We start from the raw sequence: 9672 nt of genomic DNA, 5'->3' as shown, positions 1-9672 counted from the left end.
AGCAACGGAGTCCGGACCTTTACCACCGCAGCGGGTGGCATCGTCTTCTCCATTGAAGTGCCACATGGGTTGTCCCTATTGTAGTGGCTGCACCCCCCGCATTATACATATTGACATAACCTCGACTATTGTCAATCCTGATTTGGCCAGCGTTTGTATCCGGCCCGTCAGGTAAAAGACCTCTCTGTTATCTTCCTCCTGGGGGCTCCGAGGCCGCCAGCTGCGGCGTTTCTTCAAAGGGGCGTTATTAAACTCAGGAAGGCCCATCCGAACAAGGTCCGGAAGGGGGACGTCCTCCATATAAAACCACTCCGAAGGCCAATCTTCGGATGTCTTCTTCGGAGTACCGGAGAGATATCCGGTCCCGGCGATGCGCCATATCTCGGCTCCGCCCACTTGATATATTGACCCCTCTTGTGTACGGGGTACGACGCAGAATAGCCTCTTCCATAGCTCGAAATGAGCTTCACAGCCCAAAAACAGCTCGCAAAGGGCGACATAGCCTGCGATGTGTAATATGGAGGCAGGAGTAAAATTATGCAGCTAGAGGCCGTAGAACTCTAGGAGCCCACGGAGGAATGGATGGATTGGAAATCCAAGTCCCCTTAACAACTATGGGACAAGGCATACCCGCTCCCCCATGGATGGGTTGGGAAAGCTCTCCGCTTGTTCCCCGCCATTGTAAGTGGCTAGTCCATCTCGGACGGGGACCATATACGCAGGAGGAAGAAACCACTGGGTTTGTAACTCTACTAACTATCTGTGGGAGACGGAACACTTCTTCCAGTTGCCTGGCTTAGGGCTACGGGAGCGAGAGGAGGAGCTGCGACGACCGGCCATGATAGGATGGATTTTTCCGGGCGCGCTCCGATGGATACTCGCTGAGGGAGGATGGTGTGATCTGGATCTGAGGATCCCCGGTCCCTTAAATAGACGATTTACTCACATGGTTAGGGTGGCAAGTGCAAAAATGCCCCGACTTCTCGCATTCGCTCGACACGTGGAGGATAGCCATTATTAGGCGCAGAAGCCGAGGAGTGCAACATTCATGGGAAGCCGGACACTACTCGACAGGTACTCAGGACTCGGAGAAGAACCCGCCTTGCAAAGCCGAAGACAATCTGCGCGCCGCACTCATCGTCATTGAAGCCTGGTTCAGGGGCTACTGAGGGAGTCCTGGATTAGGGGGTCCTCGGACAGCCGGACTATATCCTTTGGCCGGACTATTGGACTATGAAGATACAAGATTGAAGACTTCGTCCCGTGTCCGGATGGGACTTTCCTTGGCGTGGAAGGCAAGCTTGGCAATACGGATATGTAGATCTCCTCCCTTGTAACCGACTCTGTGTAACCCTAGCCCCCTCCGGTGTCTATATAAACCGGAGGGTTTAGTCCGTAGGACAACAACAATCATACCATAGGCTAGCTTCTAGGGTTTAGCCTCTACGATCTCGTGGTAGATCCACTCTTGTAATACTCATATCATCAAGATCAATCAAGAAGGAAGTAGGGTATTACCTCCATCGAAAGGGCCCGAACCTGGGTAAACATTGTGTCCCCCGCCTCCTGTTACCATCCGCCTTATACGCACAGTTCGGGACCCCCTACCCGAGATCCGCCGGTTTTGACACCGACACCGGTGGCATGAAAACTTCCGGAAAGAAAGACCAGAAGAATTTTTCATTGATGAGCTGCTCGATTGCAAACATGATCCATGGAGCATATGGCTTTAATGATTGGAGGTTGTCAGCTGCACAAGCCAAGTTTCAAATGAATAGATCAGGAATGTCGAACTTAATTCCTTGAGAGATGGCCAGAAGTGCATTTCCCACGATGCCATTGATAGATTTTGGTCTGTTCATTGGCATGAGAGTGTTGCACAGAATGTGAAACATCACTTTGTTGTCGTAGGCCAACTTCTTTGGACAACATCAATGCATTCGTCACCAACCAAGTTGGGATCCATCAGAATATGGAGTTGTGCTTCGGATACTTCCCAGTAATGCAGATCTTTTTCAAATTCACATCGAGGAAGATTTATCATAGCCAAAAACTGATCTGCCGAGCACTTTATCTTTTCTCTGCCAGTCATTCACTCGAGAATCCAGGTTGAGGTGTTTCCAAGTTCTCCTGAGATATATAATGTGGCATAGAACTGAAGGATAATTTCTCTGTTCCAGCCATGATTGAAACGCATGAATCCTTTTAGAAGGGCATGCTCAATGTGCTAGATTGCATGATGGAAACATGGCATTTCTCTGAGCTCAATGAAGTTTAATATCTTGTGATTGAATATCCTGTTCTTGCCAAACAAGATTCGAGCATAATATATAGCTTGCTCCTCAGTCCAAAACCTGAGTGACAATGAGGTACGTTCTCCTTCGTATGGGCTGACTCCAAAGAAAGCTAGCCTCGAAAGATGAAGCTCTTGATTGAATGCGGGACCACTTGGGCCATACTCAGCTGGAAACAGAGGAAATGATTCTTGGGGATTTTTTAGATTTTCTTCATCGCCGGTTTCCATCGGCTGAACATCACCAGAAGCTGGCACATATTCATCGATAGGCCTTAGTGGAGCAAGAGGCCTTTTACATTCTGTGTAGCAGATGGCATTTGGGCACTACACTGGCCTTCATTATCTTTCGATAGAACTCCTTCGGCGGCTTTCTGACTTTCAGGCACTAGGGCCTTTTCTTTTGGTGAACTCTCAACAGTGGGAGGCACGACAACCTCTTTGGACACTTGTGTCTCATCAGCATTCTTCTCGGTTACTTGGGGCACATCAGGTGGTACAAAAACTTCTTCGTGGGCCATGGGATCTTCAAATTTATTTTCTTCCTATTCTGGTTGGGATCTTCAGGAGCAGGATCAACTTCCATCTGGGTGGGGGCACGAGATGAAGTGACTGGAGTGGTATTTCTTCGGGAAGCATTTTGCCCCCCCCTCAATCCTGTCATCCTCCTTGGATCCGGAGGGCTCAACTTGCATTTCTTTCAGCGACGATGAAACTGCCTTTTCCATCTCTATCTCTTCGTCAACTTTTTCTTCAGGGGTTTGTTGCTCGGGCATGACATTTTCTTCGTCAATCTTATTCAAAAAGACATCCATCACATCAGATTCTTGAGCAGCAGAGGTAGGAATGACAACCATGGCAGGCTCAGCTTGTTGCACGGGTTCATCCTTGTGAGCAGGGGATGGTGGAATCTATTGCAGAGGTGCACTCGAGTAGATAGGAATGTCAGTTGCGATACTCTGCATACGGCGATCTTTGACTTCCTTTGGTTTGTTTGCTCTTGCCACAGCCTTCAGATGCTATTCTTCCTTTGTTCTGCATCGAGCAAGATATGCTTGATGTCTGTTCTCATCATTCCTTCAGTCACAAAGCTCAGAGACATCCATCTTCAGCTTTGAATGCCATTCAATCTTGCTTTTCCTCATGACAGTGAGGGCTTTTGTGAGCTCAAGAATTTCCTTGTTGAGGTTTTTCCTTTCAGAGTCAGTGCTAGCTTCTTTTCTCATTTGCTCGAGGAGCTTCTTGTCCTCGACAGCTTGCTTCAGTTCCTTGGTAATCTCTCCTAGCTCAGCAAAATGTTTTGTTACCAACTTGGTAACTGTTGGGGAACGTAGTAATTCAAAAAAATTCCTATGAACATGCACGATCTATCTAGGAGATGCATAGCAACGAGAGGGGAGAGTGTGTCCACATACCCTCGTAGACCGAAAGCTGAAGCGTTTAGTTAACGCAGTTGATGTAGTTGAACATCTTCATGATCCAAGTACCGAACGTACGACACCTCTGTGTTCAGCACACGTTCAGCATGATGACGTCCCTTGAGCTCTTGATCCAGTAGAGGGTCGAGGGAGAGTTCTTTCAGTACAATGGCGTGGCGACGGTGTTGGGTGATGTGATCCGCGCAGGGCTTCGCCTAAGCACTACGACAATATGATCGAGGTGGTAAACTGTGGAGGGGGGCACCGCACACGCCTATGAAACAACTGTTGTGCCTTTGGGGTGGCCCCCGCCCCCGTATATAAAGCAGGAGAGGGATGAGGCCGGCGGCCATGAGGGGGCGCACCAAGAGGGAGTGCAACTAGGATTCCCAATCCTAGTTGGATTCCCTTTCCTATTCCAAGAGGGGGAAGGAGGGAAGGAGAGGGAGAGGGAGAGGAAAGAGGGGGCCGCGCCCCCTCCCCTTAGTCCAATTCGGACTCCCATTTGGGGGGCACGCGCCACCCTGTGGGCTGCCCTCTCCTACTCCCTTATGGCCCATTAAGGCCCATAACATCCCCCCCCCGGGGGGGGGGGGGTTCGGTAACCCCTCGGTTCCTTGATAAATATCTGAAACGTCCCAAAACCTTTCCGGTGTCTGAATACCTTCGTCCAATATATCAATCTTTGCCTCTCGACCATTTCGAGACTCCCCGTCATGTCCGTGATCTCATCCGGAACTCCGAACAAACTTCGGTCACCAAAACACATAACTCATAATACAAATCATCATCAAACGTTAAGCTTGCGGACCCTACGGGTTCGAGAACTATGTAGACACGACCGAGACACATCTCCGGTCAATAACCAATAGCGGAACCTGGATGCTCATATTGGCTCCTACATATTCTACGAAGATCTTTATCGGTCAAACCGCATAACAACATATGTCATTCCCTTTGTCATCGGTATGTTACTTGCCCGAGATTCGATCGTCGGTATCATCATACCTAGTTCAACCTCGTTACTGGCAAGTCTCTTTAGTCATTCCATAATGCATCATCCCGCAACTAACTCATTTGTCAAATTGCTTGCAAGGCTTATAGTGATGTGCGTTGCCGAGAGGGCCCAGAGATACCTCTCCGATACACGGAGTGACAAATCCTAATCTTGATCTATGCCAACTCAACAAACGCCTTCGGACACACCTGTAGAGCATCTTTATAATCACTCAGTTACGTTGTGATGTTATATAGAACACAAAGTGTTCCTCCGGTATTCGGGAGTTGCATAATCTCATAGTCAGAGGAATATGTATAAGTCATGAAGAAAGCAATAGCAATAAAACTAAACGATCATTATGCTAAGCTAACGGATGGGTCTTGTCCATCACATCATTCTCTAATGATGTGATCCTGTTCATCTAATGACGTCCAGGAAATGTTTGGGCGTGTTGGCCCCCGTTTCAACGATACAACATATTCAATAATTATCCTACTCTATACTATCGCCTCTAAAAACATACACTATACAATAAAAAGACTAAGGCATAGAAACGTAGAATAGTCCTACACTATACAATAAAGAAATTACAGCCGAATATACCCACTGGGCATTGTAGTTCGGCACTAGTGATAATAAAGCGTACAGAAACAGCAAATTGCATACACTGGACAAATAAAGCTCATACATCATGGACATGCATCGACAAAACTTACCATTTGAACTATAATCTCTTCCGAAAATAGGATTGGCCGGATTCAGATAGCACAAATTTCAGTCTTCAAAAATCTCCAATTCCTTCGTAGTTACCTCAGTGTATTGTTTCGTTTTTTGACTCCTGCATCTAATACCTGCATGTCCAGTCTCAACTTGTTGATTGTACGTTGAGAATCATGTACACATTGTCTTGCCACCTCTAGTTGATGCTCGAGAACATCAGCACATTCCAATTCCAATCCATAATCATTCGGTAATGGCCATGCCGCACTGCTCGCAGATCTTTGTGTTGATGTCACTTTATCCTGAAATGTTTCTGTAAGTACACATGACTAGGGCAAAAATATAGTTACAACAGTGAAGCGAGCAAGACAAACTATTTTGTACATGGCAAAACAGGACTAACAATAATGTTACACGTCATGAAGCATAAGCAGGTGATATTTTAAAAATTATAAAAATGGTAGTATGTGCAGCCTGCATACAGAAATCTCTCTTAGCTCACCAAAGGAGCATGATGTTGGGGCCAAATCCAAAACAGACAGGTTACAAATTTAGACAACACGTTGTGTATAGTAAGCAAGCAATTGGCCATTCTGTAGCTCAATTAATGTCTTAGGGAGCATAATGAACAGCAGAGGGATTCATACAAACCTACTACAGCAAGCAAAGCAATGCAATCATTAGCCTAGTATAAACTAGATTGTGAGCCTCATGCAGTAATAGTTGGTTAATAGACTTCAAAGCTTCAGGCACACTTCGCCAAAGTAATTAAATGGTAAGGCCTTTAAATATGTCAACTAATAGTTATACAAGTACCCAACATCAGGCATCATTGTTTGGGCATCTCATTAACTGAGGACAAATAAAGCAATTGAAAAGAGCAAATTAACTATGCCTGAAACAAACAAGGAATTGAACTGTTGAGTTGGGTACAGTGACTTACCTTAACTGGTTGAACAGGCTCAGTGTTGTTCCTACTTCTCTTGCAAGGCTCCTTCCTAACATCTTGTACTTGGAAATCCTCAATCTTATCTTCATTGCACCCCCTCTGCAAGGTGACACAAACTAGTTACTCGTCTCCTTGGAAGATAAATATGCAAACTTTCCAGTCTGTGAACAACACAAAAGGTTGAGATTATAAAAAAACAACACCACATAATGAAACATGCCACATCTCTTGCACTTGCACACAATGAAATGAGAATTTACTATGTGTGCACTATGTAAAAACTATGCATACCTTCGAACTGGATCTCCAGGTACTCTTGGAGAGCCTACTTTAGTGTACAGCCAAACCTTAATGTCGCCTATGAGTTAGACAAGCCCCCACTACAGCAGCCCTTAGTGTTTAAATCGTTGACAAGCTCTGTTATGGCTGGCTGATGCAAACAAGCAATTGAACAAATGTATCAAGAAAAGAAGCAAAGAAGGAGGCTTAAAGACCATCACTTGACTGCCCAGATTTAAGGGGCATTTAAACATCATGTGCAACGTATGAACTAACATAAACATTGCATATTCCAGATTCTACAATGGAATGCACATGTATTAGGTTATGCCATGTATGATGATGCCTAAATATACACTATAGCAGGCAGGAGTGATTCATCATTGCACACAGAATTGAATTGCAGGTTAAGGGCCAGTTCTATTCCGCCTTTTCAGAGCATATTGTCAAAATAAGCCATAAAAGATGTAAAGAAGTCATTTTTGAGTTATGGGCTTGGGCTTAACTTATTCACTTTGGGGGGGGTGTTTCGGATAGAAGCTCACTAAAAATTGAAGGGAAGGGGAATAGTGAAATGACTCTGTTGTCTGCCTATATTAAACTCAAAATGCAATTGCCCTGCCCGCTTGCATCTCCTCTCCCCTTTCCCTCTACCTCGATCCCCTGCCTGCAGTGCTAGGGTTCCTCCAGCGAGCCGTGGCCACTGGTCCCATCTGGCCTCATCCTCGACTATTCTCTGTTCAGCTAGGCTACATGGCCGGCGGGTTGGGCCAAATCTCCCCGGCTGCTCCTCCCTCTGGCGCCACCCCTCATTCTCATGGTCTCCAGCAGTTGCTCTACTGTGGTCCATCGAACGCACTACTCCGGCGGGCGCCGCACAACTACGGATGATGCCACACTGCGGCAGAAGGCACCTTATTCCCCCTCCCCTCCTCCCAGGCCGTGGCCTTGAGGTGCTATTGAAGGATGAGCTCATCCAACAAGGTGAGGATCTCCTCTATTTTTTTGCCAAATTTTTCTTCTAATCCACTATACGATGAATTGCTAGGAGCTGCTTCTGCTGCTGCTATATGATGCATTGCTATGAGCTGCTGCTGCTGCTATATGATGAATTGCTATGAGCTGCTGCTGCTATATGATGAGTTGCTATAAGCTGCTCCTGCTGCTGCTATATGATGAATTGCTATGAGCTGCTCCTGCTGCTGCTATATGATGAATTGCTATGAGCTGCTCCTGCTCCTGCTATATGATGAATTGCTATGAGCTACTGCTGGTATATGATGAATTGCACACTGTTGCTGTTGCTGCTGCTGCTGTATGATGAGTTGCTATGAGCTGCTGCTACTATATGATGCTTTCAGGTGGTGCTGCTATATGATAATAACCATCCACTTGGACCATCAAATTTCAATAAATAATTGTTCTTCATTTAAATGTTGGTCATGCATTCTTCATTTAAATTAGGCAATGGGATCTCTATGGTAGACATTGACCAAAGTAGATTGTGCCAAGTAGATGGTATCTTTGTATTTGCATTTTGAACAAATAGTGATGGTCTGTTTTCCTATCATATTAATTACTGCAGTGGGTTCAATTTGTGATGTTTGCAAGTCAAATTAATTTTCATATGGGCAGAAAAATGACAAAATATAATGCAATCTAGACTTTTCACTGAGCATACCAAAGATAAGCTGAAAAGGAAGGCAATGAAAAGAACTGGTTGGCTTATTACCTCGAGCTTATATTCACATGTGCTTATTTTCTTAGGATAACTCGTAATGACTGTCCCTAAGAAACTTTGCCAATAAAACTGACATACAAATAACATGTCATGATGATTGCAATGGAGGAGTGACCTACCATAGCACACTTTATAGGCTCACCACTGCCTCTCCTTTTTTTTGCGATGTTCCATGAAATGGCCACATACATCTTGTACTTTTTCATTGCGTAACCCTATCTGCAAGTTGACACGGCTAATTTCAGACATCTCTACATGATAATACATAGCATATCCCTTGCGCATATTTAAACCACCAATTAACAATTGTGTGCGTAGCATAAACTAGCCATGACTCGGTGTGCTGGACTAGCAGGCACTCTAAGGGAGCCTAATGTGGTGCACTTGAATTCCTACATGGCACCTATGATTTTGTGTAATGTACTACCTCTATTCCTAAATATATGTCTTTGTAGATATTCCAGTATGGACCACATACGGATGTATATAGATGCATTTTCGAGTGTAGATTCACTCATTTTGCTCCGTATGTAGCCTATAGTGGAATCTTTAGAAAGACTTATATTTAGGAACGGAGGTACAAGGTAGTATCATGTATGACATCTACATATCTAATTTAGCAGCCAGTAGTAGAAATCATTGTCTGCACAAAGGGATTACTGGTCGAAAATCCTAGCAAAGCACGCTGGCAGGCACACAACAATACAAGAGAGGGAGACGCACTTACAAGATCATAGCAATGCATCAGTCCAGGATCTTGGTTGGCCAAGCTATTAGATCTAGAAGAAACATCGTCCTTGTAGTTTTTGCCAGCTGCATAACAGGTAACAGCGACATGTTAGTATATTTTAAGTACATCGGGCAGGTGATGTTGGACGAGTTTAAAGGTGAAGTACCTAGGCCGTGGCGGGTGCTTGGCATCTTGCCAGACGGTGGGAATCAGGTTAGAAACGTCAAGGGTGATGACGCTGCGCTGGCTGTCGGGGTTCGGTAAGGAGATCTAGTAGAACCTTCGAGTAGGGTGTTTGTGGAGTGGCTCCGGTAGGGTGGACTACGGTGTGGACGAAGCGGATCTACAGCCGTGGACGAGGGCGTCAGTGAAGCTGCTCCGGCGGTTGGGTTAAGGATGGTGTCGACGATGCAGATCTGCGGCCGTGGACGGGGCGTCAGAAGCTGCTCCGGTAGGTTGGATGATGGTGCGACGAAGCGGATCTGTGGCCGTGGACTTCTGAGTTGGCAAAGCGGCCCCGGTAGGGCTGAGAATGGTATGGG

This window comes from Triticum aestivum, chromosome 2D, assembly GCF_018294505.1.
Source record: "Triticum aestivum cultivar Chinese Spring chromosome 2D, IWGSC CS RefSeq v2.1, whole genome shotgun sequence".
Classification (NCBI taxonomy): domain Eukaryota; kingdom Viridiplantae; phylum Streptophyta; class Magnoliopsida; order Poales; family Poaceae; genus Triticum; species Triticum aestivum.
Note: the sequence above shows the minus strand (reverse complement) of the source record.